Raw genomic sequence first — 25,016 nt, forward strand, 5'->3', positions numbered from 1 at the left:
AACAACTTGTTGTTTTTGAGACTCAAACCCTTGAATTACAAGTTATATTATATCAGTATGTTTACGGTCACTGTGATAATAATTGTTTAGAAAAAATAATTTGTTCAATTCTAAGTAATTTGACTTTACGGGTATATGATTGAAATTCTGAATATTTCTGATTATAAATTCGTTACATCGAGGCTCACTTAAGGAGGCTCAAACGTGAATATCGTCAGGGAATTAGCTCAAGTGGTAGAGCGCTCGCTTAGCATGTGAGAGGTACCGGGATCGATACCCGGATTCTCCATTGAGTTGTGTACAATAACTAGTTGTTTTTGTGACTCAAACCTTCGAATTACAAGGAGTATTATATCAGTATGTTTACGGTCACTGTGATAATAATTGTTTAGAAAAAATAATTTGTTCAATTCTAAGTAATTTGACTTTACGGTATATGATTGAAATTCTGAATATTTCTGATTATAAATTCGTTACATCGAGGCTCACTTAAGGAGGCTCAAACGTGAATATCATCGGAGAATTAGCTCAAGTGGTAGAGCGCTCGCTTAGCATGTGAGAGGTACCGGGATCGATACCCGGATTCTCCAGTGAGTTGAATGCAACAACTTGTTGTTTTTGAGACTCAAACCCTTGAATTACAAGTTATATTATATCAGTATGTTTACGGTCACTGTGATAATAATTGTTTAGAAAAAATAATTTGTTCAATTCTAAGTAATTTGACTTTACGGGTATATGATTGAAATTCTGAATATTTCTGATTATAAATTCGTTACATCGAGGCTCACTTAAGGAGGCTCAAACGTGAATATCGTCGGGGAATTAGCTCAAGTGGTAGAGCGCTCGCTTAGCATGTGAGAGGTACCGGGATCGATACCCGGATTCTCCATTGAGTTGTGTACAATAACTAGTTGTTTTTGTGACTCAAACCTTCGAATTACAAGGAGTATTATATCAGTATGTTTACGGTCACTGTGATAATAATTGTTTAGAAAAAATAATTTGTTCAATTCTAAGTAATTTGACTTTACGGTATATGATTGAAATTCTGAATATTTCTGATTATAAATTCGTTACATCGAGGCTCACTTAAGGAGGCTCAAACGTGAATATCGTCGGGGAATTAGCTCAAGTGGTAGAGCGCTCGCTTAGCATGTGAGAGGTACCGGGATCGATACCCGGATTCTCCATTGAGTTGTGTACAATAACTAGTTGTTTTTGTGACTCAAACCTTCGAATTACAAGGAGTATTATATCAGTATGTTTACGGTCACTGTGATAATAATTGTTTAGAAAAAATAATTTGTTCAATTCTAAGTAATTTGACTTTACGGTATATGATTGAAATTCTGAATATTTCTGATTATAAATTCGTTACATCGAGGCTCACTTAAGGAGGCTCAAACGTGAATATCATCGGAGAATTAGCTCAAGTGGTAGAGCGCTCGCTTAGCATGTGAGAGGTACCGGGATCGATACCCGGATTCTCCAGTGAGTTGAATGCAACAACTTGTTGTTTTTGAGACTCAAACCCTTGAATTACAAGTTATATTATATCAGTATGTTTACGGTCACTGTGATAATAATTGTTTAGAAAAAATAATTTGTTCAATTCTAAGTAATTTGACTTTACGGGTATATGATTGAAATTCTGAATATTTCTGATTATAAATTCGTTACATCGAGGCTCACTTAAGGAGGCTCAAACGTGAATATCGTCGGGGAATTAGCTCAAGTGGTAGAGCGCTCGCTTAGCATGTGAGAGGTACCGGGATCGATACCCGGATTCTCCAGTGAGTCGAATGCAACAACTCGCTGTATTTGAGACTCAAACCTTCGAATTCCAATGCGTATTATATCAGTATGTTTACGGTCACTGTGACAATCATTGTTTAGAAAAAATAATTTCGTTACATCGAGGCTCACTTAAGGAGGCTCAAACGTGAATATCGTCGGGGAATTAGCTCAAGTGGTAGAGCGCTCGCTTAGCATGTGAGAGGTACCGGGATCGATACCCGGATTCTCCATTGAGTTGTGTACAATAACTAGTTGTTTTTGAGACTTAAACCTTCGAATTACAAGGAGTATTATATCAGTATGTTTACAGTCACTGTGATAATAATTGTTTAGAAAAAATGATTTGTTCAATTCTAAGTAATTTTACTTTACGAGCATATGATTGAAATTCTGAATATTTCTGATTAAAAATTAGTTACATCGAGACTCACTTAAGGAGGCTCAAACATGAATATCGTCGGGGAATTAGCTCAAGTGGTAGAGCGCTCGCTTAGCATGTGAGAGGTACCGGGATCGATACCCGGATTCTCCAGTGAGTTGAATGCAACAACTTGTTGTTTTTGAGACTCAAACCCTTGAATTACAAGTTATATTATATCAGTATGTTTACGGTCACTGTGATAATAATTGTTTAGAAAAAATAATTTGTTCAATTCTAAGTAATTTGACTTTACGGGTATATGATTGAAATTCTGAATATTTCTGATTATAAATTCGTTACATCGAGGCTCACTTAAGGAGGCTCAAACGTGAATATCGTCAGGGAATTAGCTCAAGTGGTAGAGCGCTCGCTTAGCATGTGAGAGGTACCGGGATCGATACCCGGATTCTCCATTGAGTTGTGTACAATAACTAGTTGTTTTTGTGACTCAAACCTTCGAATTACAAGGAGTATTATATCAGTATGTTTACGGTCACTGTGATAATAATTGTTTAGAAAAAATAATTTGTTCAATTCTAAGTAATTTGACTTTACGGTATATGATTGAAATTCTGAATATTTCTGATTATAAATTCGTTACATCGAGGCTCACTTAAGGAGGCTCAAACGTGAATATCATCGGAGAATTAGCTCAAGTGGTAGAGCGCTCGCTTAGCATGTGAGAGGTACCGGGATCGATACCCGGATTCTCCAGTGAGTTGAATGCAACAACTTGTTGTTTTTGAGACTCAAACCCTTGAATTACAAGTTATATTATATCAGTATGTTTACGGTCACTGTGATAATAATTGTTTAGAAAAAATAATTTGTTCAATTCTAAGTAATTTGACTTTACGGGTATATGATTGAAATTCTGAATATTTCTGATTATAAATTCGTTACATCGAGGCTCACTTAAGGAGGCTCAAACGTGAATATCGTCGGGGAATTAGCTCAAGTGGTAGAGCGCTCGCTTAGCATGTGAGAGGTACCGGGATCGATACCCGGATTCTCCATTGAGTTGTGTACAATAACTAGTTGTTTTTGTGACTCAAACCTTCGAATTACAAGGAGTATTATATCAGTATGTTTACGGTCACTGTGATAATAATTGTTTAGAAAAAATAATTTGTTCAATTCTAAGTAATTTGACTTTACGGTATATGATTGAAATTCTGAATATTTCTGATTATAAATTCGTTACATCGAGGCTCACTTAAGGAGGCTCAAACGTGAATATCGTCGGGGAATTAGCTCAAGTGGTAGAGCGCTCGCTTAGCATGTGAGAGGTACCGGGATCGATACCCGGATTCTCCATTGAGTTGTGTACAATAACTAGTTGTTTTTGTGACTCAAACCTTCGAATTACAAGGAGTATTATATCAGTATGTTTACGGTCACTGTGATAATAATTGTTTAGAAAAAATAATTTGTTCAATTCTAAGTAATTTGACTTTACGGTATATGATTGAAATTCTGAATATTTCTGATTATAAATTCGTTACATCGAGGCTCACTTAAGGAGGCTCAAACGTGAATATCATCGGAGAATTAGCTCAAGTGGTAGAGCGCTCGCTTAGCATGTGAGAGGTACCGGGATCGATACCCGGATTCTCCAGTGAGTTGAATGCAACAACTTGTTGTTTTTGAGACTCAAACCCTTGAATTACAAGTTATATTATATCAGTATGTTTACGGTCACTGTGATAATAATTGTTTAGAAAAAATAATTTGTTCAATTCTAAGTAATTTGACTTTACGGGTATATGATTGAAATTCTGAATATTTCTGATTATAAATTCGTTACATCGAGGCTCACTTAAGGAGGCTCAAACGTGAATATCGTCGGGGAATTAGCTCAAGTGGTAGAGCGCTCGCTTAGCATGTGAGAGGTACCGGGATCGATACCCGGATTCTCCAGTGAGTCGAATGCAACAACTCGCTGTATTTGAGACTCAAACCTTCGAATTCCAATGCGTATTATATCAGTATGTTTACGGTCACTGTGACAATCATTGTTTAGAAAAAATAATTTCGTTACATCGAGGCTCACTTAAGGAGGCTCAAACGTGAATATCGTCGGGGAATTAGCTCAAGTGGTAGAGCGCTCGCTTAGCATGTGAGAGGTACCGGGATCGATACCCGGATTCTCCATTGAGTTGTGTACAATAACTAGTTGTTTTTGAGACTTAAACCTTCGAATTACAAGGAGTATTATATCAGTATGTTTACAGTCACTGTGATAATAATTGTTTAGAAAAAATGATTTGTTCAATTCTAAGTAATTTTACTTTACGAGCATATGATTGAAATTCTGAATATTTCTGATTAAAAATTAGTTACATCGAGACTCACTTAAGGAGGCTCAAACATGAATATCGTCGGGGAATTAGCTCAAGTGGTAGAGCGCTCGCTTAGCATGTGAGAGGTACCGGGATCGATACCCGGATTCTCCAGTGAGTTGAATGCAACAACTTGTTGTTTTTGAGACTCAAACCCTTGAATTACAAGTTATATTATATCAGTATGTTTACGGTCACTGTGATAATAATTGTTTAGAAAAAATAATTTGTTCAATTCTAAGTAATTTGACTTTACGGGTATATGATTGAAATTCTGAATATTTCTGATTATAAATTCGTTACATCGAGGCTCACTTAAGGAGGCTCAAACGTGAATATCGTCGGGGAATTAGCTCAAGTGGTAGAGCGCTCGCTTAGCATGTGAGAGGTACCGGGATCGATACCCGGATTCTCCATTGAGTTGTGTACAATAACTAGTTGTTTTTGTGACTCAAACCTTCGAATTACAAGGAGTATTATATCAGTATGTTTACGGTCACTGTGATAATAATTGTTTAGAAAAAATAATTTGTTCAATTCTAAGTAATTTGACTTTACGGTATATGATTGAAATTCTGAATATTTCTGATTATAAATTCGTTACATCGAGGCTCACTTAAGGAGGCTCAAACGTGAATATCTTCGGGGAATTAGCTCAAGTGGTAGAGCGCTCGCTTAGCATGTGAGAGGTACCGGGATCGATACCCGGATTCTCCAGTGAGTCGAATGCAACAACTCGTTGTATTTGAGACTCAAACCTTCGAATTCCAATGAGTATTATATCAGTATGTTTACGGTCACTGTGACAATCATTGTTTAGAAAAAATAATTTCGTTACATGGAGGCTTACTTAAGGAGGCTCAAACGTGAATCTCGTCGGGGAATTAGCTCAAGTGGTAGAGCGCTCGCTTAGCATGTGAGAGGTACCGGGATCGATACACGGATTCTCCAGTGAGTCGAATGCAACAACTTGTTGTTTTTGAGACTCAAACCCTTGAATTACATGTTATATTATGACAGAATGTTTACGGTCACTGTGATAATAATTGTTTAGAAAACAATAATTTGATCAATTCTAAGTAATTTTACTTTACGAGCATATGATTGAAATTCTGAATATTTCTGATTAAAAATTAGTTACATCGAGACTCACTTAAGGAGGCTCAATCATGAATATCGTCGGGGAATTAGCTCAAGTGGTAGAGCGCTCGCTTAGCATGTGAGAGGTACCGGGATCGATACCCGGATTCTCCAGTGAGTTGAATGCAACAACTTGTTGTTTTTGAGACTCAAACCCTTGAATTACAAGTTATATTATATCAGTATGTTTACGGTCACTGTGATAATAATTGTTTAGAAAAAATAATTTGTTCAATTCTAAGTAATTTGACTTTACGGGTATATGATTGAAATTCTGAATATTTCTGATTATAAATTCGTTACATCGAGGCTCACTTAAGGAGGCTCAAACGTGAATATCGTCGGGGAATTAGCTCAAGTGGTAGAGCGCTCGCTTAGCATGTGAGAGGTACCGGGATCGATACCCGGATTCTCCATTGAGTTGTGTACAATAACTAGTTGTTTTTGTGACTCAAACCTTCGAATTACAAGGAGCATTATATCAGTATGTTTACGGTCACTGTGATAATAATTGTTTAGAAAAAATAATTTGTTCAATTCTAAGTAATTTGACTTTACGGTATATGATTGAAATTCTGAATATTTCTGATTATAAATTCGTTACATCGAGGCTCACTTAAGGAGGCTCAAACGTGAATATCATCGGGGAATTAGCTCAAGTGGTAGAGCGCTCGCTTAGCATGTGAGAGGTACCGGGATCGATACCCGGATTCTCCAGTGAGTCGAATGCACCAACTCGCTGTATTTGAGACTCAAACCTTCGAATTCCAATGAGTATTATATCAGTATGTTTACGGTCACTGTGACAATCATTGTTTAGAAAAAATAATTTCGTTACATGGAGGCTTACTTAAGGAGGCTCAAACGTGAATCTCGTCGGGGAATTAGCTCAAGTGGTAGAGCGTTCGCTTAGCATGTGAGAGGTACCGGGATCGATACACGGATTCTCCAGTGAGTCGAATGCAACAACTTGTTGTTTTTGAGACTCAAACCCTTGAATTACAAGTTATATTATGACAGAATGTTTACGGTCACTGTGATAATAATTGTTTAGAAAACAATAATTTGATCAATTCTAAGTAATTTTACTTTACGAGCATATGATTGAAATTCTGAATATTTCTGATTAAAAATTAGTTACATCGAGACTCACTTAAGGAGGCTCAATCATGAATATCGTCGGGGAATTAGCTCAAGTGGTAGAGCGCTCGCTTAGCATGTGAGATGTATAGGGATCGATACCCGGATTCTCCATTGAGTTGTGTACAATAACAAGTTGTTTTTGAGACTCAAACCTTCGAATTACAAGTACTATTATATCAGTATGTTTACAGTCACTGTGATAATCATTGTTTAGAAAAAATAAATTCGTTACACCGAGGCTCTCTTAAAGAGGCTCAAACGTGAATATTGTCGGGAATTAGCGCAAGTGGTAGAGCGCTAGCTTAGCATGTGAGAGGTACCGGGATCGATACCCGGATTCTCCAGTGAGTCGAATGCAACAACTTCTTGTTTTTGAGACTCAAACCTTCGAATTACAAGTTATATTATGACAGTATGGTTACGGTCACTGTGATAATAATTGTTTAGAAAAAATGATTTGTTCAATTCTAAGTAATTTTACTTGACGAGCATATGATTGAAATTCTGAATATTTCTGATTATAAATTCGTTACATCGAGGCTCACTTAAGGAGGCTCAAACGTGAAAATCATCGGGGAATTAGCTCAAGTGGTAGAGCGCTCGCTTAGCATGTGAGAGGTACCGGGATCGATACCCGGATTCTCCATTGAGTTGTGTACAATAACTAGTTGTTTTTGTGACTCAAACCTTCGAATTACAAGTAGTATTATATCAGTATGTTTACGGTCACTGTGATAATAATTGTTTAGAAAAAACGAGTCGAATGCAACAACTAGTTGTTTTTGAGACTTAAACCTTCGAATTACAAGGAGTATTATATCAGTATGTTTACAGTCACTGTGATAATAATTGTTTAGAAAAAATGATTTGTTCAATTCTAAGTAATTTTACTTTACGAGCATATGATTGAAATTCTGAATATTTCTGATTATAAATTCGTTACATCGAGGCTCACTTAAAGAGGCTAAACGTGAATATCATCGGGGAATTAGCTCAAGTGGTAGAGCGCTCGCTTAGCATGTGAGAGGTACCGGGATCGATACCCGGATTCTCCATTGAGTTGTGTACAATAACTAGTTATTTTTGAGACTCAAACCTTCGAATTACAAGTAGTATTATATCAGTATGTTTACGGTCACTGTGACAATCATTGTCTAGAAAAAATAATTTCGTTACATCGAGGCTCACTTAAGGAGGATCACACGGGAATATCGTCGGGGAATTAGCTCAAGTGGTAGAGCGCTCGCTTAGCATGTGAGAGGTACCGGGATCGATACCCGGATTCTCCAGTGAGTTGAATGCAACAACTTGTTGTTTTTGAGACTCAAACCCTTGAATTACAAGTTATATTATATCAGTATGTTTACGGTCACTGTGATAATAATTGTTTAGAAAAAATAATTTGTTCAATTCTAAGTAATTTGACTTTACGGGTATATGATTGAAATTCTGAATATTTCTGATTATAAATTCGTTACATCGAGGCTCACTTAAGGAGGCTGAAACGTGAATATCGTCGGGGAATTAGCTCAAGTGGTAGAGGGCTCGCTTAGCATGTGAGAGGTACCGGGATCGATACCCGGATTCTCCATTGAGTTGTGTACAATAACTAGTTGTTTTTGTGACTCAAACCTTCGAATTACAAGGAGTATTATATCAGTATGTTTACGGTCACTGTGATAATAATTGTTTAGAAAAAATAATTTGTTCAATTCTAAGTAATTTGACTTTACGGGTATATGATTGAAATTCTGAATATTTCTGATTATAAATTCGTTACATCGAGGCTCACTTAAGGAGGCTCAAACGTGAATATCATCGGGGAATTAGCTCAAGTGGTAGAGCGCTCGCTTAGCATGTGAGATGTACCGGGATCGATACCCGGATTCTCCATTGAGTTGTGTACAATAACTAGTTGTTTTTGTGACTCAAACCTTCGAATTACAAGGAGTATTATATCAGTATGTTTACGGTCACTGTGATAATAATTGTTTAGAAAAAATAATTTGTTCAATTCTAAGTAATTTGACTTTACGGTATATGATTGAAATTCTGAATATTTCTGATTATAAATTCGTTACATCGAGGCTCACTTAAGGAGGCTCAAACGTGAATATCATCGGGGAATTAGCTCAAGTGGTAGAGCGCTCGCTTAGCATGTGAGAGGTACCGGGATCGATACCCGGATTCTCCAGTGAGTCGAATGCAACAACTCGCTGTATTTGAGACTCAAACCTTCGAATTCCAATGAGTATTATATCAGTATGTTTACGGTCACTGTGACAATCATTGTTTAGAAAAAATAATTTCGTTACATGGAGGCTTACTTAAGGAGGCTCAAACGTGAATCTCGTCGGGGAATTAGCTCAAGTGGTAGAGCGCTCACTTAGCATGTGAGAGGTACCGGGATCGATACACGGATTCTCCAGTGAGTCGAATACAACAACTTGTTGTTTTTGAGACTCAAACCCTTGAATTACAAGTTATATTATGACAGAATGTTTACGGTCACTGTGATAATAATTGTTTAGAAAACAATAATTTGATCAATTCTAAGTAATTTTACTTTACGAGCATATGATTGAAATTCTGAATATTTCTGATTAAAAATTAGTTACATCGAGACTCACTTAAGGAGGCTCAATCATGAATATCGTCGGGGAATTAGCTCAAGTGGTAGAGCGCTCGCTTAGCATGTGAGATGTATAGGGATCGATACCCGGATTCTCCATTGAGTTGTGTACAATAACAAGTTGTTTTTGAGACTCAAACCTTCGAATTACAAGTACTATTATATCAGTATGTTTACAGTCACTGTGATAATCATTGTTTAGAAAAAATAAATTCGTTACATCGAGGCTCTCTTAAAGAGGCTCAAACGTGAATATTGTCGGGAATTAGCGCAAGTGGTAGAGCGCTAGCTTAGCATGTGAGAGGTACCGGGATCGATACCCGGATTCTCCAGTGAGTCGAATGCAACAACTTCTTGTTTTTGAGACTCAAACCTTCGAATTACAAGTTATATTATGACAGTATGGTTACGGTCACTGTGATAATAATTGTTTAGAAAAAATGATTTGTTCAATTCTAAGTAATTTTACTTGACGAGCATATGATTGAAATTCTGAATATTTCTGATTATAAATTCGTTACATCGAGGCTCACTTAAGGAGGCTCAAACGTGAAAATCATCGGGGAATTAGCTCAAGTGGTAGAGCGCTCGCTTAGCATGTGAGAGGTACCGGGATCGATACCCGGATTCTCCATTGAGTTGTGTACAATAACTAGTTGTTTTTGTGACTCAAACCTTCGAATTACAAGTAGTATTATATCAGTATGTTTACGGTCACTGTGATAATAATTGTTTAGAAAAAACGAGTCGAATGCAACAACTAGTTGTTTTTGAGTCTTAAACCTTCGAATTACAAGGAGTATTATATCAGTATGTTTACAGTCACTGTGATAATAATTGTTTAGAAAAAATGATTTGTTCAATTCTAAGTAATTTTACTTTACGAGCATGTGATTGAAATTCTGAATATTTCTGATTATAAATTCGTTACATCGAGGCTCACTTAAAGAGGCTAAACGTGAATATCATCGGGGAATTAGCTCAAGTGGTAGAGCGCTCGCTTAGCATGTGAGAGGTACCGGGATCGATACCCGGATTCTCCATTGAGTTGTGTACAATAACTAGTTATTTTTGAGACTCAAACCTTCGAATTACAAGTAGTATTATATCAGTATGTTTACGGTCACTGTGACAATCATTGTCTAGAAAAAATAATTTCGTTACATCGAGGCTCACTTAAGGAGGCTCAAACGGGAATATCGTCGGGGAATTAGCTCAAGTGGTAGAGCGCTCGCTTAACATGTGAGAGGTACCGGGATCGATACCCGGATTCTCCAGTGAGTTCAGTGCAACAACTTGTTTTTTTTGAGACTCAAACCCTTGAATTACAAGTTATATTATATCAGTTTGTTTACGGTCACAGTGATAATAATTGTTTAGAAAAAATAATTTGTTCAATTCTAAGTAATTTGACTTTACGGGTATATGATTGAAATTCTGAATATTTCTGATTATAAATTCGTTACATCGAGGCTCACTTAAGGAGACTCAAACGTGAATATCGTCGGGGAATTAGCTCAAGTGGTGGAGCGCTCGCTTAGCATGTGAGAGGTACCGGGATCGATACCCGGATTCTCCATTGAGTTGTGTACAATAACTAGTTGTTTTTGTGACTCAAACCTTCGAATTACAACTAGTATTATATCAGTATGTTTACGGTCACTGTGATAATAATTGTTTAGAAAAAACGAGTCGAATGCAACAACTAGTTGTTTTTGAGACTTAAACCTTCGAATTACAAGGAGTATTATATCAGTATGTTTACAGTCACTGTGATAATAATTGTTTAGAAAAAATGATTTGTTCAATTCTAAGTAATTTTACTTTACGAGCATATGATTGAAATTCTGAATATTTCTGATTAAAAATTAGTTACATCGAGACTCACTTAAGGAGGCTCAAACATGAATATCGTCGGGGAATTAGCTCAAGTGGTAGAGCGCTCGCTTAGCATGTGAGAGGTACCGGGATCGATACCCGGATTCTCCATTGAGTTGTGTACAATAACTAGTTGTTTTTGTGACTCAAACCTTCGAATTACAAGGAGTATTATATCAGTATGTTTACGGTCACTGTGATAATAATTGTTTAGAAAAAATAATTTGTTCAATTCTAAGTAATTTGACTTTACGGGTATATGATTGAAATTCTGAATATTTCTGATTATAAATTCGTTACATCGAGGCTCACTTAAGGAGGCTCAAACGTGAATATCGTCAGGGAATTAGCTCAAGTGGTAGAGCGCTCGCTTAGCACGTGAGAGGTACCGGGATCGATACTCGGATTCTCCAGTGAGTCGAATGCAACAACTTGTTGTTTTTGAGACTCAAACCCTTGAATTACAAGTTATATTATGACAGTATGTTTACGTTCACTGTGATAATAATTGTTTAAAAAAAATGATTCGTTCAATTCTAAGTAATTTTACTTTACGGGCATATGATTGAAATTCTGAATATTTCTGATTATAAATTAGTTACATCGAGACTCACTTAAGGAGGCTCAAACATGAATATCGTCGGGGAATTAGCTCAAGTGGTAGAGCGCTCGCTTAGCATGTGAGAGGTACCGCGATCGATATCCGGATTCTCCATTGAGTTGTGTTCAATAACTAGTTGTTTTTGAGACTCAAACCTTCGAATTACAAGTAGTATTATATCAGTATGTTTACGGTCACTGTGATAATCATTGTTTAGAAAAAATAAATTAGTTACATCGAGACTCACTTAAGGAGGCTCAAACGAGAATATAGTCGGGGAATTAGCTGAAGTGGTAGTTCGCTTAGCATGTGAAAGGTACCGGGATCGATACCCGGATTCGCCAGTGAGTTGAATGCAACAACTTGTTGTTTTTGAGACTCAAACCCTTGAATTACAAGTTATATTATGAAAGAATGTTTACGGTCACTGTGATAATAATTGTTTAGAAAACAATCATTTGTTCAATTCTAAGTAATTTTACTTTACGAGCATATGATTGAAATTCTGAATATTTCTGATTATAAATTCGTTACATCGAGGCTCATTTAAAGAGGCTCAAACATAAAAATCATCGGGGAATTAGCTCAAGCGGTAGAGCGCTCGCTTAGCATGTGAGAGGTAACGGGATCGATACCCGGATTCTCCAGTGAGTCAAATGCAACAACTCGTTGTATTTGAGACTCAAACCTTCGAATTCCAATGAGTATTATATCAGTATGTTTACGGTCACTGTGACAATCATTGTTTAGAAAAAATAATTTCGTTACATCGAGGCTTACTTAAGGAGGCTCAAACGTGAATCTCGTCGGGGAATTAGCGCAAGTGGTAGAGCGCTAGCTTAGCATGTGAGAGGTACCGGGATCGATACCCGGATTCTCCAGTGAGTCGAATGCAACAACTTCTTGTTTTTGAGACTCAAACCTTCGAATTACAAGTTATATTATGACAGTATGGTTACGGTCACTGTGATAATAATTGTTTAGAAAAAATGATTTGTTCAATTCTAAGTAATTTTACTTGACGAGCATATGATTGAAATTCTGAATATTTCTGATTATAAATTCGTTACATCGAGGCTCACTTAAGGAGGCTCAAACGTGAAAATCATCGGGGAATTAGCTCAAGTGGTAGAGCGCTCGCTTAGCATGTGAGAGGTACCGGGATCGATACCCGGATTCTCCATTGAGTTGTGTACAATAACTAGTTGTTTTTGTGACTCAAACCTTCGAATTACAAGTAGTATTATATCAGTATGTTTACGGTCACTGTGATAATAATTGTTTAGAAAAAACGAGTCGAATGCAACAACTAGTTGTTTTTGAGTCTTAAACCTTCGAATTACAAGGAGTATTATATCAGTATGTTTACAGTCACTGTGATAATAATTGTTTAGAAAAAATGATTTGTTCAATTCTAAGTAATTTTACTTTACGAGCATGTGATTGAAATTCTGAATATTTCTGATTATAAATTCGTTACATCGAGGCTCACTTAAAGAGGCTAAACGTGAATATCATCGGGGAATTAGCTCAAGTGGTAGAGCGCTCGCTTAGCATGTGAGAGGTACCGGGATCGATACCCGGATTCTCCATTGAGTTGTGTACAATAACTAGTTATTTTTGAGACTCAAACCTTCGAATTACAAGTAGTATTATATCAGTATGTTTACGGTCACTGTGACAATCATTGTCTAGAAAAAATAATTTCGTTACATCGAGGCTCACTTAAGGAGGCTCAAACGGGAATATCGTCGGGGAATTAGCTCAAGTGGTAGAGCGCTCGCTTAGCATGTGAGAGGTACCGGGATCGATACCCGGATTCTCCAGTGAGTTCAGTGCAACAACTTGTTTTTTTTGAGACTCAAACCCTTGAATTACAAGTTATATTATATCAGTTTGTTTACGGTCACTGTGATAATAATTGTTTAGAAAACAATCATTTGTTCAATTCTAAGTAATTTTACTTTACGAGCATATGATTGAAATTCTGAATATTTCTGATTATAAATTCGTTACATCGAGGCTCATTTAAAGAGGCTCAAACATAAAAATCATCGGGGAATTAGCTCAAGCGGTAGAGCGCTCGCTTAGCATGTGAGAGGTAACGGGATCGATACCCGGATTCTCCAGTGAGTCAAATGCAACAACTCGTTGTATTTGAGACTCAAACCTTCGAATTCCAATGAGTATTATATCAGTATGTTTACGGTCACTGTGACAATCATTGTTTAGAAAAAATAATTTCGTTACATCGAGGCTTACTTAAGGAGGCTCAAACGTGAATCTCGTCGGGGAATTAGCGCAAGTGGTAGAGCGCTAGCTTAGCATGTGAGAGGTACCGGGATCGATACCCGGATTCTCCAGTGAGTCGAATGCAACAACTTCTTGTTTTTGAGACTCAAACCTTCGAATTACAAGTTATATTATGACAGTATGGTTACGGTCACTGTGATAATAATTGTTTAGAAAAAATGATTTGTTCAATTCTAAGTAATTTTACTTGACGAGCATATGATTGAAATTCTGAATATTTCTGATTATAAATTCGTTACATCGAGGCTCACTTAAGGAGGCTCAAACGTGAAAATCATCGGGGAATTAGCTCAAGTGGTAGAGCGCTCGCTTAGCATGTGAGAGGTACCGGGATCGATACCCGGATTCTCCATTGAGTTGTGTACAATAACTAGTTGTTTTTGTGACTCAAACCTTCGAATTACAAGTAGTATTATATCAGTATGTTTACGGTCACTGTGATAATAATTGTTTAGAAAAAACGAGTCGAATGCAACAACTAGTTGTTTTTGAGTCTTAAACCTTCGAATTACAAGGAGTATTATATCAGTATGTTTACAGTCACTGTGATAATAATTGTTTAGAAAAAATGATTTGTTCAATTCTAAGTAATTTTACTTTACGAGCATGTGATTGAAATTCTGAATATTTCTGATTATAAATTCGTTACATCGAGGCTCACTTAAAGAGGCTAAACGTGAATATCATCGGGGAATTAGCTCAAGTGGTAGAGCGCTCGCTTAGCATGTGAGAGGTACCGGGATCGATACCCGGATTCTCCATTGAGTTGTGTACAATAACTAGTTATTTTTGAGACTCAAACCTTCGAATTACAAGTAGTATTATATCAGTATGTTTACGGTCACTGTGACAATCATTGTCTAGAAAAAATAATTTCGTTACATCGAGGCTCACTTAAGGAGGCTCAAACGGGAATATCGTCGGGGAATTAGCTCAAGTGGTAGAGCGCTCGCTTAGCATGTGAGAGGTACCGGGATCGATACCCGGATTCTCCAGTGAGTTCAGTGCAACAACTTGTTTTTTTTGAGACTCAAACCCTTGAATTACAAGTTATATTATATCAGTTTGTTTACGGTCACAGTGATAATAATTGTTTAGAAAAAATAATTTGTTCAATTCTAAGTAATTTGACTTTACGGGTATATGATTGAAATTCTGAATATTTCTGATTATAAATTCGTTACATCGAGGCTCACTTAAGGAGACTCAAACGTGAATATCGTCGGGGAATTAGCTCAAGTGGTGGAGCGCTCGCTTAGCATGTGAGAGGTACCGGGATCGATACCCGGATTCTCCATTGAGTTGTGTACAATAACTAGTTGTTTTTGTGACTCAAACCTTCGAATTACAACTAGTATTATATCAGTATGTTTACGGTCACTGTGATAATAATTGTTTAGAAAAAACGAGTCGAATGCAACAACTAGTTGTTTTTGAGACTTAAACCTTCGAATTACAAGGAGTATTATATCAGTATGTTTACAGTCACTGTGATAATAATTGTTTAGAAAAAATGATTTGTTCAATTCTAAGTAATTTTACTTTACGAGCATATGATTGAAATTCTGAATATTTCTGATTAAAAATTAGTTACATCGAGACTCACTTAAGGAGGCTCAAACATGAATATCGTCGGGGAATTAGCTCAAGTGGTAGAGCGCTCGCTTAGCATGTGAGAGGTACCGGGATCGATACCCGGATTCTCCATTGAGTTGTGTACAATAACTAGTTGTTTTTGTGACTCAAACCTTCGAATTACAAGGAGTATTATATCAGTATGTTTACGGTCACTGTGATAATAATTGTTTAGAAAAAATAATTTGTTCAATTCTAAGTAATTTGACTTTACGGGTATATGATTGAAATTCTGAATATTTCTGATTATAAATTCGTTACATCGAGGCTCACTTAAGGAGGCTCAAACGTGAATATCGTCAGGGAATTAGCTCAAGTGGTAGAGCGCTCGCTTAGCACGTGAGAGGTACCGGGATCGATACTCGGATTCTCCAGTGAGTCGAATGCAACAACTTGTTGTTTTTGAGACTCAAACCCTTGAATTACAAGTTATATTATGACAGTATGTTTACGTTCACTGTGATAATAATTGTTTAAAAAAAATGATTCGTTCAATTCTAAGTAATTTTACTTTACGGGCATATGATTGAAATTCTGAATATTTCTGATTATAAATTAGTTACATCGAGACTCACTTAAGGAGGCTCAAACATGAATATCGTCGGGGAATTAGCTCAAGTGGTAGAGCGCTCGCTTAGCATGTGAGAGGTACCGCGATCGATATCCGGATTCTCCATTGAGTTGTGTTCAATAACTAGTTGTTTTTGAGACTCAAACCTTCGAATTACAAGTAGTATTATATCAGTATGTTTACGGTCACTGTGATAATCATTGTTTAGAAAAAATAAATTAGTTACATCGAGACTCACTTAAGGAGGCTCAAACGAGAATATAGTCGGGGAATTAGCTGAAGTGGTAGTTCGCTTAGCATGTGAAAGGTACCGGGATCGATACCCGGATTCGCCAGTGAGTTGAATGCAACAACTTGTTGTTTTTGAGACTCAAACCCTTGAATTACAAGTTATATTATGAAAGAATGTTTACGGTCACTGTGATAATAATTGTTTAGAAAACAATCATTTGTTCAATTCTAAGTAATTTTACTTTACGAGCATATGATTGAAATTCTGAATATTTCTGATTATAAATTCGTTACATCGAGGCTCATTTAAAGAGGCTCAAACATAAAAATCATCGGGGAATTAGCTCAAGCGGTAGAGCGCTCGCTTAGCATGTGAGAGGTAACGGGATCGATACCCGGATTCTCCAGTGAGTCAAATGCAACAACTCGTTGTATTTGAGACTCAAACCTTCGAATTCCAATGAGTATTATATCAGTATGTTTACGGTCACTGTGACAATCATTGTTTAGAAAAAATAATTTCGTTACATCGAGGCTTACTTAAGGAGGCTCAAACGTGAATCTCGTCGGGGAATTAGCTCAAGTGGTAGAGCGGTCGCTTAGCATGTGAGAGGTACCGGGATCGATACCCGGATTCTCCAGTGAGTCGAATGCAACAACTTGTTGTTTTTGAGACTCAAACCCTTGAATTACAAGTTATATTATGACAGAATGTTTACGGTCACTGTGATAATAATTGTTTAGAAAACAATAATTTGATCAATTCTAAGTAATTTTACTTTACGAGCATATGATTGAAATTCTGAATATTTCTGATTAAAAATTAGTTACATCGAGACTCACTTAAGGAGGCTCAAACATGAATATCGTCGGGGAATTAGCTCAAGTGGTAGAGCGCTCGCTTAGCATGTGAGATGTATAGGGATCGATACCCGGATTCTCCATTGAGTTGTGTTCAATAACAAGTTGTTTTTGAGACTCAAACCTTCGAATTACAAGTACTATTATATCAGTATGTTTACAGTCACTGTGATAATCATTGTTTAAAAAAAATAAATTCGTTACATCGAGGCTCTCTTAAGGAGGCTCAAACGTGAATATTGTCGGGGAATTAGCGCAAGTGGTAGAGCGCTAGCTTAGCATGTGAGAGGTACCTGGATCGATACCCGGATTCTCCAGTGAGTCGAATGCAAAAACTTCTTGTTTTTGAGACTCAAACCTTCGAATTACAAGTTATATTATGACAGTATGGTTACGGTCACTGTGATAATAATTGTTTAGAAAAAATGATATGTTCAATTCTAAGTAATTTTCCTTTACGAGCATATGATTGAAATTCTGAATATTTCTGATTATAAATTCGTTACATCGAGGCTCACTTAAGGAGGCTCAAACGTGAAAATCATCGGGGAATTAGCTCAAGTGGTAGAGCGCTCGCTTAGCATGTGAGAGGTACCGGGATCGATACCCGGATTCTCCATTGAGTTGTGTACAATAACTAGTTGTTTTTGTGACTCAAACCTTCGAATTACAAGTAGTATTATATCAGTATGTTTACGGTCACTGTGATAATAATTATTTAGAAAAAACGAGTCGAATGCAACAACTAGTTGTTTTTGAGACTTAAACCTTCGAATTACAAGGAGTATTATATCAGTATGTTTACAGTCACTGTGATAATAATTGTTTAGAAAAAATGATTTGTTCAATTCTAAGTAATTTTACTTTACGAGCATATGATTGAAATTCTGAATATTTCTGATTATAAATTCGTTACATCGAGGCTCACTTAAAGAGGCTAAACGTGAATATCATCGGGGAATTAGCTCAAGTGATAGAGCGCTCGCTTAGCATGTGAGAGGTACCGGGATCGATACCCGGATTCTCCATTGAGTTGTGTACAATAACTAGTTATTTTTGAGACTCAAACCTTCGAATTACAAGTAGTATTATATCAGTATGTTTACGGTCACTGTGACAATCATTGTTTAGAAAAAATAATTTCGTTACATCGAGGCTCACTTAAGGAGGCTCAAACGTGAATATCGTCGGGGAATTAGCTCAAGTGGTAGAGCGCTCGCTAAGCATGTGAGAGGTACCGGGATCGATACCCGGATTCTCCAGTGAGTTGAGTGCAACAACTTGTTGTTTTTGAGACTCAAACCCTTGAATTACAAGTTATATTATATCAGTATGTTTACGGTCACAGTGATAATAATTGTTTAGAAAAAATAATTTGTTCAATTCTAAGTAATTTGACTTTACGGGTATATGATTGAAATTCTGAATATTTCTGATTATAAATTCGTTACATCGAGGCTCACTTAAGGAGGCTCAAACGTGAATATCGTCGGGGAATTAGCTCAAGTGGTAGAGCGCTCGCTTAGCATGTGAGAGGTACCGGGATCGATACCCGGATTCTCCATTGAGTTGTGTACAATAACTAGTTGTTTTTGTGACTCAAACCTTCGAATTACAAGTAGTATTATATCAGTATGTTTACGGTCACTGTGATAATAATTGTTTAGAAAAAACGAGTCGAATGCAACAACTAGTTGTTTTTGAGACTTAAACCTTCGAATTACAAGGAGTATTATATCAGTATGTTTACAGTCACTGTGATAATAATTGTTTAGAAAAAATGATTTGTTCAATTCTAAGTAATTTTACTTTACGAGCATATGATTGAAATTCTGAATATTTCTGATTAAAAATTAGTTACATCGAGACTCACTTAAGGAGGCTCAAACATGAATATCGTCGGGGAATTAGCTCAAGTGGTAGAGCGCTCGCTTAGCATGTGAGAGGTACCGGGATCGATACCCGGATTCTCCAGTGAGTTGTGTACAATAACTAGTTGTTTTTGTGACTCAAACCTTCGAATTACAAGGAGTATTATATCAGTATGTTTACGGTCACTGTGATAATAATTGTTTAGAAAAAATAATTTGTTCAATTCTAAGTAATTTGACTTTACGGGTATATGATTGAAATTCTGAATATTTCTGGTTATAAATTCGTTACCTCGAGGCTCACTTAAGGAGGCTCAAACGTGAATATCGTCGTTGAATTAGCTCAAGTGGTAGAGCGCTCGCTTAGCATGTGAGAGGTACCGGGATCGATACCCGGATTCTCCATTGAGTTGTGTACAATAACTAGTTGTTTTTGTGACTCAAACCTTCGAATTACAAGGAGTATTATATCAGTATGTTTACGGTCACTGTGATAATAATTGTTTAGAAAAAATAATTTGTTCAATTCTAAGTAATTTGACTTTACGGGTATATGATTGAAATTCTGAATATTTCTGATTATAAATTCGTTACATCGAGGCTCACTTAAGGAGGCTCAAACGTGAATATCGTCGTTGAATTAGCTCAAGTGGTAGAGCGCTCGCTTAGCATGTGAGAGGTACCGGGATCGATACCCGGATTCTCCATTGAGTTGTGTACAATAACTAGTTGTTTTTGTGACTCAAACCTTCGAATTACAAGTAGTATTATATCAGTATGTTTACGGTCACTGTGATAATAATTATTTAGAAAAAACGAGTCGAATGCAACAACTAGTTGTTTTTGAGACTTAAACCTTCGAATTACAAGGAGTATTATATCAGTATGTTTACAGTCACTGTGATAATAATTGTTTAGAAAAAATGATTTGTTCAATTCTAAGTAATTTTACTTTACGAGCATATGATTGAAATTCTGAATATTTCTGATTATAAATTCGTTACATCGAGGCTCACTTAAGGAGGCTCTAACGTGAATATCATCGGGGAATTAGCTCAAGTGGTAGAGCGCTCGCTTAGCATGTAATAGGTACCGGGATCGATACCCGGATTCTCCAGTGAGTCGAATGCAACAACTTGTTGTTTTTGAGACTCAAACCCTTGAATTACAAGTTATATTATGACAGAATGTTTACGGTCACTGTGATAATAATTGTTTAGAAAACAATAATTTGATCAATTCTAAGTAATTTTACTTTACGAGCATATGATTGAAATTCTGAATATTTCTGATTAAAAATTAGTTACATCGAGACTCACTTAAGGAGGCTCAAACATGAATATCGTCGGGGAATTAGCTCAAGTGGTAGAGCGCTCGCTTAGCATGTGAGATGTATAGGGATCGATACCCGGATTCTCCATTGAGTTGTGTACAATAACAAGTTGTTTTTGAGACTCAAACCTTCGAATTACAAGTACTATTATATCAGTATGTTTACAGTCACTGTGATAATCATTGTTTAAAAAAAAAAAATTCGTTACATCGAGGCTCTCTTAAGGAGGCTCAAACGTGAATATTGTCGGGGAATTAGCGCAAGTGGTAGAGCACTAGCTTAGCATGTGAGAGGTACCTGGATCGATACCCGGATTCTCCAGTGAGTCGAATGCAACAACTTCTTGTTTTTGAGACTCAAACCTTCGAATTACAAGTTATATTATGACAGTATGGTTACGGTCACTGTGATAATAATTGTTTAGAAAAAATGATTTGTTCAATTCTAAGTAATTTTCCTTTACGAGCATATGATTGAAATTCTGAATATTTCTGATTATAAATTCGTTACATCGAGGCTCACTTAAGGAGGCTCAAACGTGAAAATCATCGGGGAATTAGCTCAAGTGGTAGAGCGCTCGCTTAGCATGTGAGAGGTACCGGGATCGATACCCGGATTCTCCATTGAGTTGTGTACAATAACTAGTTGTTTTTGTGACTCAAACCTTCGAATTACAAGTAGTATTATATCAGTATGTTTACGGTCACTGTGATAATAATTATTTAGAAAAAACGAGTCGAATGCAACAACTAGTTGTTTTTGAGACTTAAACCTTCGAATTACAAGGAGTATTATATCAGTATGTTTACAGTCACTGTGATAATAATTGTTTAGAAAAAACGATTTGTTCAATTCTAAGTAATTTTACTTTACGAGCATATGATTGAAATTCTGAATATTTCTGATTATAAATTCGTTACATCGAGGCTCACTTAAAGAGGCTAAACGTGAATATCATCGGGGAATTAGCTCAAGTGATAGAGCGCTCGCTTAGCATGTGAGAGGTACCGGGATCGATACCCGGATTCTCCATTGAGTTGTGTACAATAACTAGTTATTTTTGAGACTCAAACCTTCGAATTACAAGTATTATTATATCAGTATGTTTACGGTCACTGTGACAATCATTGTTTAGAAAAAATAATTTCGTTACATCGAGGCTCACTTAAGGAGGCTCAAACGTGAATATCGTCGGGGAATTAGCTCAAGTGGTAGAGCGCTCGCTAAGCATGTGAGAGGTACCGGGATCGATACCCGGATTCTCCAGTGAGTTGAGTGCAACAACTTGTTGTTTTTGAGACTCAAACCCTTGAATTACAAGTTATTTTATATCAGTATGTTTACGGTCACAGTGATAATAATTGTTTAGAAAAAATAATTTGTTCAATTCTAAGTAATTTGACTTTACGGGTATATGATTGAAATTCTGAATATTTCTGATTATAAATTCGTTACATCGAGGCTCACTTAAGGAGGCTCAAACGTGAATATCGTCGGGGAATTAGCTCAAGTGGTAGAGCGCTCGCTTAGCATGTGAGAGGTACCGGGATCGATACCCGGATTCTCCATTGAGTTGTGTACAATAACTAGTTGTTTTTGTGACTCAAACCTTCGAATTACAAGTAGTATTATATCAGTATGTTTACGGTCACTGTGATAATAATTGTTTAGAAAAAACGAGTCGAATGCAACAACTAGTTGTTTTTGAGACTTAAACCTTCGAATTACAAGGAGTATTATATCAGTATGTTTACAGTCACTGTGATAATAATTGTTTAGAAAAAATGATTTGTTCAATTCTAAGTAATTTTACTTTACGAGCATATGATTGAAATTCTGAATATTTCTGATTAAAAATTAGTTACATCGAGACTCACTTAAGGAGGCTCAAACATGAATATTGTCGGGGAATTAGCTCAAGTGGTAGAGCGCTCGCTTAGCATGTGAGAGGTACCGGGATCGATACCCGGATTCTCCAGTGAGTTGTGTACAATAACTAGTTGTTTTTGTGACTCAAACCTTCGAATTACAAGGAGTATTATATCAGTATGTTTACGGTCACTGTGATAATAATTGTTTAGAAAAAATAATTTGTTCAATTCTAAGTAATTTGACTTTACGGGTATATGATTGAAATTCTGAATATTTCTGGTTATAAATTCGTTACCTCGAGGCTCACTTAAGGAGGCTCAAACGTGAATATCGTCGTTGAATTAGCTCAAGTGGTAGAGCGCTCGCTTAGCATGTGAGAGGTACCGGGATCGATACCCGGATTCTCCATTGAGTTGTGTACAATAACTAGTTGTTTTTGTGACTCAAACCTTCGAATTACAAGGAGTATTATATCAGTATGTTTACGGTCACTGTGATAATAATTGTTTAGAAAAAATAATTTGTTCAATTCTAAGTAATTTGACTTTACGGGTATATGATTGAAATTCTGAATATTTCTGATTATAAATTCGTTACATCGAGGCTCACTTAAGGAGGCTCAAACGTGAAAATCATCGGGGAATTAGCTCAAGTGGTAGAGCGCTCGCTTAGCATGTGAGAGGTACCGGGATCGATACCCGGATTCTCCATTGAGTTGTGTACAATAACTAGTTGTTTTTGTGACTCAAACCTTCGAATTACAAGTAGTATTATATCAGTATGTTTACGGTCACTGTGATAATAATTATTTAGAAAAAACGAGTCGAATGCAACAACTAGTTGTTTTTGAGACTTAAACCTTCGAATTACAAGGAGTATTATATCAGTATGTTTACAGTCACTGTGATAATAATTGTTTAGAAAAAATGATTTGTTCAATTCTAAGTAATTTTACTTTACGAGCATATGATTGAAATTCTGAATATTTCTGATTATAAATTCGTTACATCGAGGCTCACTTAAAGAGGCTAAACGTGAATATCTTCGGGGAATTAGCTCAAGTGATAGAGCGCTCGCTTAGCATGTGAGAGGTACCGGGATCGATACCCGGATTCTCCATTGAGTTGTGTACAATAACTAGTTATTTTTGAGACTCAAACCTTCGAATTACAAGTAGTATTATATCAGTATGTTTACGGTCACTGTGACAATCATTGTTTAGAAAAAATAATTTCGTTACATCGAGGCTCACTTAAGGAGGCTCAAACGTGAATATCGTCGGGGAATTAGCTCAAGTGGTAGAGCGCTCGCTAAGCATGTGAGAGGTACCGGGATCGATACCCGGATTCTCCAGTGAGTTGAGTGCAACAACTTGTTGTTTTTGAGACTCAAACCCTTGAATTACAAGTTATATTATATCAGTATGTTTACGGTCACAGTGATAATAATTGTTTAGAAAAAATAATTTGTTCAATTCTAAGTAATTTGACTTTACGGGTATATGATTGAAATTCTGAATATTTCTGATTATAAATTCGTTACATCGAGGCTCACTTAAGGAGGCTCAAACGTGAATATCGTCGGGGAATTAGCTCAAGTGGTAGAGCGCTCGCTTAGCATGTGAGAGGTACCGGGATCGATACCCGGATTCTCCATTGAGTTGTGTACAATAACTATTTGTTTTTGTGACTCAAACCTTCGAATTACAAGTAGTATTATATCAGTATGTTTACGGTCACTGTGATAATAATTGTTTAGAAAAAACGAGTCGAATGCAACAACTAGTTGTTTTTGAGACTTAAACCTTCGAATTACAAGGAGTATTATATCAGTATGTTTACAGTCACTGTGATAATAATTGTTTAGAAAAAATGATTTGTTCAATTCTAAGTAATTTTACTTTACGAGCATATGATTGAAATTCTGAATATTTCTGATTAAAAATTAGTTACATCGAGACTCACTTAAGGAGGCTCAAACATGAATATCGTTGGGGAATTAGCTCAAGTGGTAGAGCGCTCGCTTAGCATGTGAGAGGTACCGGGATCGATACCCGGATTCTCCAGCGAGTTGAATGCAACAACTTGTTGTTTTTGAGACTCAAACCCTTGAATTACAAGTTATATTATATCAGTATGTTTACGGTCACAGTGATAATAATTGTTTAGAAAAAATAATTTGTTCAATTCTAAGTAATTTGACTTTACGGGTATATGATTGAAATTCTGAATATTTCTGATTATAAATTCGTTACATCGAGGCTCACTTAAGGAGGCTCAAACGTGAATATCGTCGGGGAATTAGCTCAAGTGGTAGAGCGCTCGTTTAGCATGTGAGAGGTACCGTGATCGATACCCGGATTCTCCATTGAG

At 36.5% G+C, this 25,016-nt stretch overlaps 43 non-coding genes across 43 annotated transcripts; all 43 read left to right on the plus strand.

Annotated features, from left to right (window-relative positions):
* Nucleotides 1-517: 517 nt before the first annotated feature.
* On the plus strand, nucleotides 518-590 carry TRNAA-AGC (transfer RNA alanine (anticodon AGC)). The gene has a single exon. It is a non-coding gene; the product is annotated as a tRNA-Ala (tRNA).
* Nucleotides 591-819: 229 nt separating this feature from the next.
* On the plus strand, nucleotides 820-892 carry TRNAA-AGC (transfer RNA alanine (anticodon AGC)). Its single transcript has one exon. It is a non-coding gene; the product is annotated as a tRNA-Ala (tRNA).
* Nucleotides 893-1,120: 228 nt separating this feature from the next.
* Nucleotides 1,121-1,193, plus strand: TRNAA-AGC (transfer RNA alanine (anticodon AGC)). Its single transcript has one exon. It is a non-coding gene; the product is annotated as a tRNA-Ala (tRNA).
* Nucleotides 1,194-1,421: 228 nt separating this feature from the next.
* TRNAA-AGC (transfer RNA alanine (anticodon AGC)) lies at nucleotides 1,422-1,494 on the plus strand. Its single transcript has one exon. It is a non-coding gene; the product is annotated as a tRNA-Ala (tRNA).
* A 229-nt stretch (nucleotides 1,495-1,723) lies between these two features.
* Nucleotides 1,724-1,796, plus strand: TRNAA-AGC (transfer RNA alanine (anticodon AGC)). The gene has a single exon. It is a non-coding gene; the product is annotated as a tRNA-Ala (tRNA).
* Nucleotides 1,797-1,957: 161 nt separating this feature from the next.
* Nucleotides 1,958-2,030, plus strand: TRNAA-AGC (transfer RNA alanine (anticodon AGC)). Its single transcript has one exon. It is a non-coding gene; the product is annotated as a tRNA-Ala (tRNA).
* A 229-nt stretch (nucleotides 2,031-2,259) lies between these two features.
* TRNAA-AGC (transfer RNA alanine (anticodon AGC)) lies at nucleotides 2,260-2,332 on the plus strand. The gene has a single exon. It is a non-coding gene; the product is annotated as a tRNA-Ala (tRNA).
* Nucleotides 2,333-2,862: 530 nt separating this feature from the next.
* Nucleotides 2,863-2,935, plus strand: TRNAA-AGC (transfer RNA alanine (anticodon AGC)). The gene has a single exon. It is a non-coding gene; the product is annotated as a tRNA-Ala (tRNA).
* Nucleotides 2,936-3,164: 229 nt separating this feature from the next.
* TRNAA-AGC (transfer RNA alanine (anticodon AGC)) lies at nucleotides 3,165-3,237 on the plus strand. Its single transcript has one exon. It is a non-coding gene; the product is annotated as a tRNA-Ala (tRNA).
* Nucleotides 3,238-3,465: 228 nt separating this feature from the next.
* TRNAA-AGC (transfer RNA alanine (anticodon AGC)) lies at nucleotides 3,466-3,538 on the plus strand. The gene has a single exon. It is a non-coding gene; the product is annotated as a tRNA-Ala (tRNA).
* Nucleotides 3,539-3,766: 228 nt separating this feature from the next.
* On the plus strand, nucleotides 3,767-3,839 carry TRNAA-AGC (transfer RNA alanine (anticodon AGC)). The gene has a single exon. It is a non-coding gene; the product is annotated as a tRNA-Ala (tRNA).
* A 229-nt stretch (nucleotides 3,840-4,068) lies between these two features.
* TRNAA-AGC (transfer RNA alanine (anticodon AGC)) lies at nucleotides 4,069-4,141 on the plus strand. Its single transcript has one exon. It is a non-coding gene; the product is annotated as a tRNA-Ala (tRNA).
* Nucleotides 4,142-4,302: 161 nt separating this feature from the next.
* On the plus strand, nucleotides 4,303-4,375 carry TRNAA-AGC (transfer RNA alanine (anticodon AGC)). Its single transcript has one exon. It is a non-coding gene; the product is annotated as a tRNA-Ala (tRNA).
* Nucleotides 4,376-4,604: 229 nt separating this feature from the next.
* Nucleotides 4,605-4,677, plus strand: TRNAA-AGC (transfer RNA alanine (anticodon AGC)). The gene has a single exon. It is a non-coding gene; the product is annotated as a tRNA-Ala (tRNA).
* Nucleotides 4,678-4,906: 229 nt separating this feature from the next.
* TRNAA-AGC (transfer RNA alanine (anticodon AGC)) lies at nucleotides 4,907-4,979 on the plus strand. The gene has a single exon. It is a non-coding gene; the product is annotated as a tRNA-Ala (tRNA).
* A 228-nt stretch (nucleotides 4,980-5,207) lies between these two features.
* TRNAA-AGC (transfer RNA alanine (anticodon AGC)) lies at nucleotides 5,208-5,280 on the plus strand. The gene has a single exon. It is a non-coding gene; the product is annotated as a tRNA-Ala (tRNA).
* Nucleotides 5,281-5,744: 464 nt separating this feature from the next.
* Nucleotides 5,745-5,817, plus strand: TRNAA-AGC (transfer RNA alanine (anticodon AGC)). The gene has a single exon. It is a non-coding gene; the product is annotated as a tRNA-Ala (tRNA).
* A 229-nt stretch (nucleotides 5,818-6,046) lies between these two features.
* On the plus strand, nucleotides 6,047-6,119 carry TRNAA-AGC (transfer RNA alanine (anticodon AGC)). The gene has a single exon. It is a non-coding gene; the product is annotated as a tRNA-Ala (tRNA).
* Nucleotides 6,120-6,347: 228 nt separating this feature from the next.
* TRNAA-AGC (transfer RNA alanine (anticodon AGC)) lies at nucleotides 6,348-6,420 on the plus strand. The gene has a single exon. It is a non-coding gene; the product is annotated as a tRNA-Ala (tRNA).
* A 999-nt stretch (nucleotides 6,421-7,419) lies between these two features.
* TRNAA-AGC (transfer RNA alanine (anticodon AGC)) lies at nucleotides 7,420-7,492 on the plus strand. The gene has a single exon. It is a non-coding gene; the product is annotated as a tRNA-Ala (tRNA).
* A 336-nt stretch (nucleotides 7,493-7,828) lies between these two features.
* TRNAA-AGC (transfer RNA alanine (anticodon AGC)) lies at nucleotides 7,829-7,901 on the plus strand. The gene has a single exon. It is a non-coding gene; the product is annotated as a tRNA-Ala (tRNA).
* A 161-nt stretch (nucleotides 7,902-8,062) lies between these two features.
* TRNAA-AGC (transfer RNA alanine (anticodon AGC)) lies at nucleotides 8,063-8,135 on the plus strand. The gene has a single exon. It is a non-coding gene; the product is annotated as a tRNA-Ala (tRNA).
* An 832-nt stretch (nucleotides 8,136-8,967) lies between these two features.
* Nucleotides 8,968-9,040, plus strand: TRNAA-AGC (transfer RNA alanine (anticodon AGC)). Its single transcript has one exon. It is a non-coding gene; the product is annotated as a tRNA-Ala (tRNA).
* A 999-nt stretch (nucleotides 9,041-10,039) lies between these two features.
* TRNAA-AGC (transfer RNA alanine (anticodon AGC)) lies at nucleotides 10,040-10,112 on the plus strand. The gene has a single exon. It is a non-coding gene; the product is annotated as a tRNA-Ala (tRNA).
* A 336-nt stretch (nucleotides 10,113-10,448) lies between these two features.
* Nucleotides 10,449-10,521, plus strand: TRNAA-AGC (transfer RNA alanine (anticodon AGC)). The gene has a single exon. It is a non-coding gene; the product is annotated as a tRNA-Ala (tRNA).
* Nucleotides 10,522-10,682: 161 nt separating this feature from the next.
* Nucleotides 10,683-10,755, plus strand: TRNAV-AAC (transfer RNA valine (anticodon AAC)). The gene has a single exon. It is a non-coding gene; the product is annotated as a tRNA-Val (tRNA).
* A 639-nt stretch (nucleotides 10,756-11,394) lies between these two features.
* TRNAA-AGC (transfer RNA alanine (anticodon AGC)) lies at nucleotides 11,395-11,467 on the plus strand. Its single transcript has one exon. It is a non-coding gene; the product is annotated as a tRNA-Ala (tRNA).
* A 1,600-nt stretch (nucleotides 11,468-13,067) lies between these two features.
* TRNAA-AGC (transfer RNA alanine (anticodon AGC)) lies at nucleotides 13,068-13,140 on the plus strand. Its single transcript has one exon. It is a non-coding gene; the product is annotated as a tRNA-Ala (tRNA).
* A 336-nt stretch (nucleotides 13,141-13,476) lies between these two features.
* Nucleotides 13,477-13,549, plus strand: TRNAA-AGC (transfer RNA alanine (anticodon AGC)). The gene has a single exon. It is a non-coding gene; the product is annotated as a tRNA-Ala (tRNA).
* A 161-nt stretch (nucleotides 13,550-13,710) lies between these two features.
* On the plus strand, nucleotides 13,711-13,783 carry TRNAA-AGC (transfer RNA alanine (anticodon AGC)). Its single transcript has one exon. It is a non-coding gene; the product is annotated as a tRNA-Ala (tRNA).
* Nucleotides 13,784-14,549: 766 nt separating this feature from the next.
* Nucleotides 14,550-14,622, plus strand: TRNAA-AGC (transfer RNA alanine (anticodon AGC)). The gene has a single exon. It is a non-coding gene; the product is annotated as a tRNA-Ala (tRNA).
* Nucleotides 14,623-14,958: 336 nt separating this feature from the next.
* TRNAA-AGC (transfer RNA alanine (anticodon AGC)) lies at nucleotides 14,959-15,031 on the plus strand. The gene has a single exon. It is a non-coding gene; the product is annotated as a tRNA-Ala (tRNA).
* Nucleotides 15,032-15,192: 161 nt separating this feature from the next.
* On the plus strand, nucleotides 15,193-15,265 carry TRNAA-AGC (transfer RNA alanine (anticodon AGC)). The gene has a single exon. It is a non-coding gene; the product is annotated as a tRNA-Ala (tRNA).
* A 639-nt stretch (nucleotides 15,266-15,904) lies between these two features.
* On the plus strand, nucleotides 15,905-15,977 carry TRNAA-AGC (transfer RNA alanine (anticodon AGC)). The gene has a single exon. It is a non-coding gene; the product is annotated as a tRNA-Ala (tRNA).
* Nucleotides 15,978-18,114: 2,137 nt separating this feature from the next.
* TRNAA-AGC (transfer RNA alanine (anticodon AGC)) lies at nucleotides 18,115-18,187 on the plus strand. The gene has a single exon. It is a non-coding gene; the product is annotated as a tRNA-Ala (tRNA).
* An 872-nt stretch (nucleotides 18,188-19,059) lies between these two features.
* TRNAA-AGC (transfer RNA alanine (anticodon AGC)) lies at nucleotides 19,060-19,132 on the plus strand. Its single transcript has one exon. It is a non-coding gene; the product is annotated as a tRNA-Ala (tRNA).
* Nucleotides 19,133-19,469: 337 nt separating this feature from the next.
* On the plus strand, nucleotides 19,470-19,542 carry TRNAA-AGC (transfer RNA alanine (anticodon AGC)). Its single transcript has one exon. It is a non-coding gene; the product is annotated as a tRNA-Ala (tRNA).
* Nucleotides 19,543-21,322: 1,780 nt separating this feature from the next.
* TRNAA-AGC (transfer RNA alanine (anticodon AGC)) lies at nucleotides 21,323-21,395 on the plus strand. Its single transcript has one exon. It is a non-coding gene; the product is annotated as a tRNA-Ala (tRNA).
* Nucleotides 21,396-22,267: 872 nt separating this feature from the next.
* Nucleotides 22,268-22,340, plus strand: TRNAA-AGC (transfer RNA alanine (anticodon AGC)). Its single transcript has one exon. It is a non-coding gene; the product is annotated as a tRNA-Ala (tRNA).
* A 337-nt stretch (nucleotides 22,341-22,677) lies between these two features.
* Nucleotides 22,678-22,750, plus strand: TRNAA-AGC (transfer RNA alanine (anticodon AGC)). The gene has a single exon. It is a non-coding gene; the product is annotated as a tRNA-Ala (tRNA).
* Nucleotides 22,751-23,281: 531 nt separating this feature from the next.
* On the plus strand, nucleotides 23,282-23,354 carry TRNAA-AGC (transfer RNA alanine (anticodon AGC)). Its single transcript has one exon. It is a non-coding gene; the product is annotated as a tRNA-Ala (tRNA).
* An 872-nt stretch (nucleotides 23,355-24,226) lies between these two features.
* On the plus strand, nucleotides 24,227-24,299 carry TRNAA-AGC (transfer RNA alanine (anticodon AGC)). The gene has a single exon. It is a non-coding gene; the product is annotated as a tRNA-Ala (tRNA).
* Nucleotides 24,300-24,636: 337 nt separating this feature from the next.
* TRNAA-AGC (transfer RNA alanine (anticodon AGC)) lies at nucleotides 24,637-24,709 on the plus strand. Its single transcript has one exon. It is a non-coding gene; the product is annotated as a tRNA-Ala (tRNA).
* Nucleotides 24,710-25,016: the final 307 nt, after the last annotated feature.

This window comes from Saccoglossus kowalevskii, chromosome 7, assembly GCF_978046115.1.
Source record: "Saccoglossus kowalevskii chromosome 7, keSacKowa6.1, whole genome shotgun sequence".
In the NCBI taxonomy this organism is placed as follows: domain Eukaryota; kingdom Metazoa; phylum Hemichordata; class Enteropneusta; family Harrimaniidae; genus Saccoglossus; species Saccoglossus kowalevskii.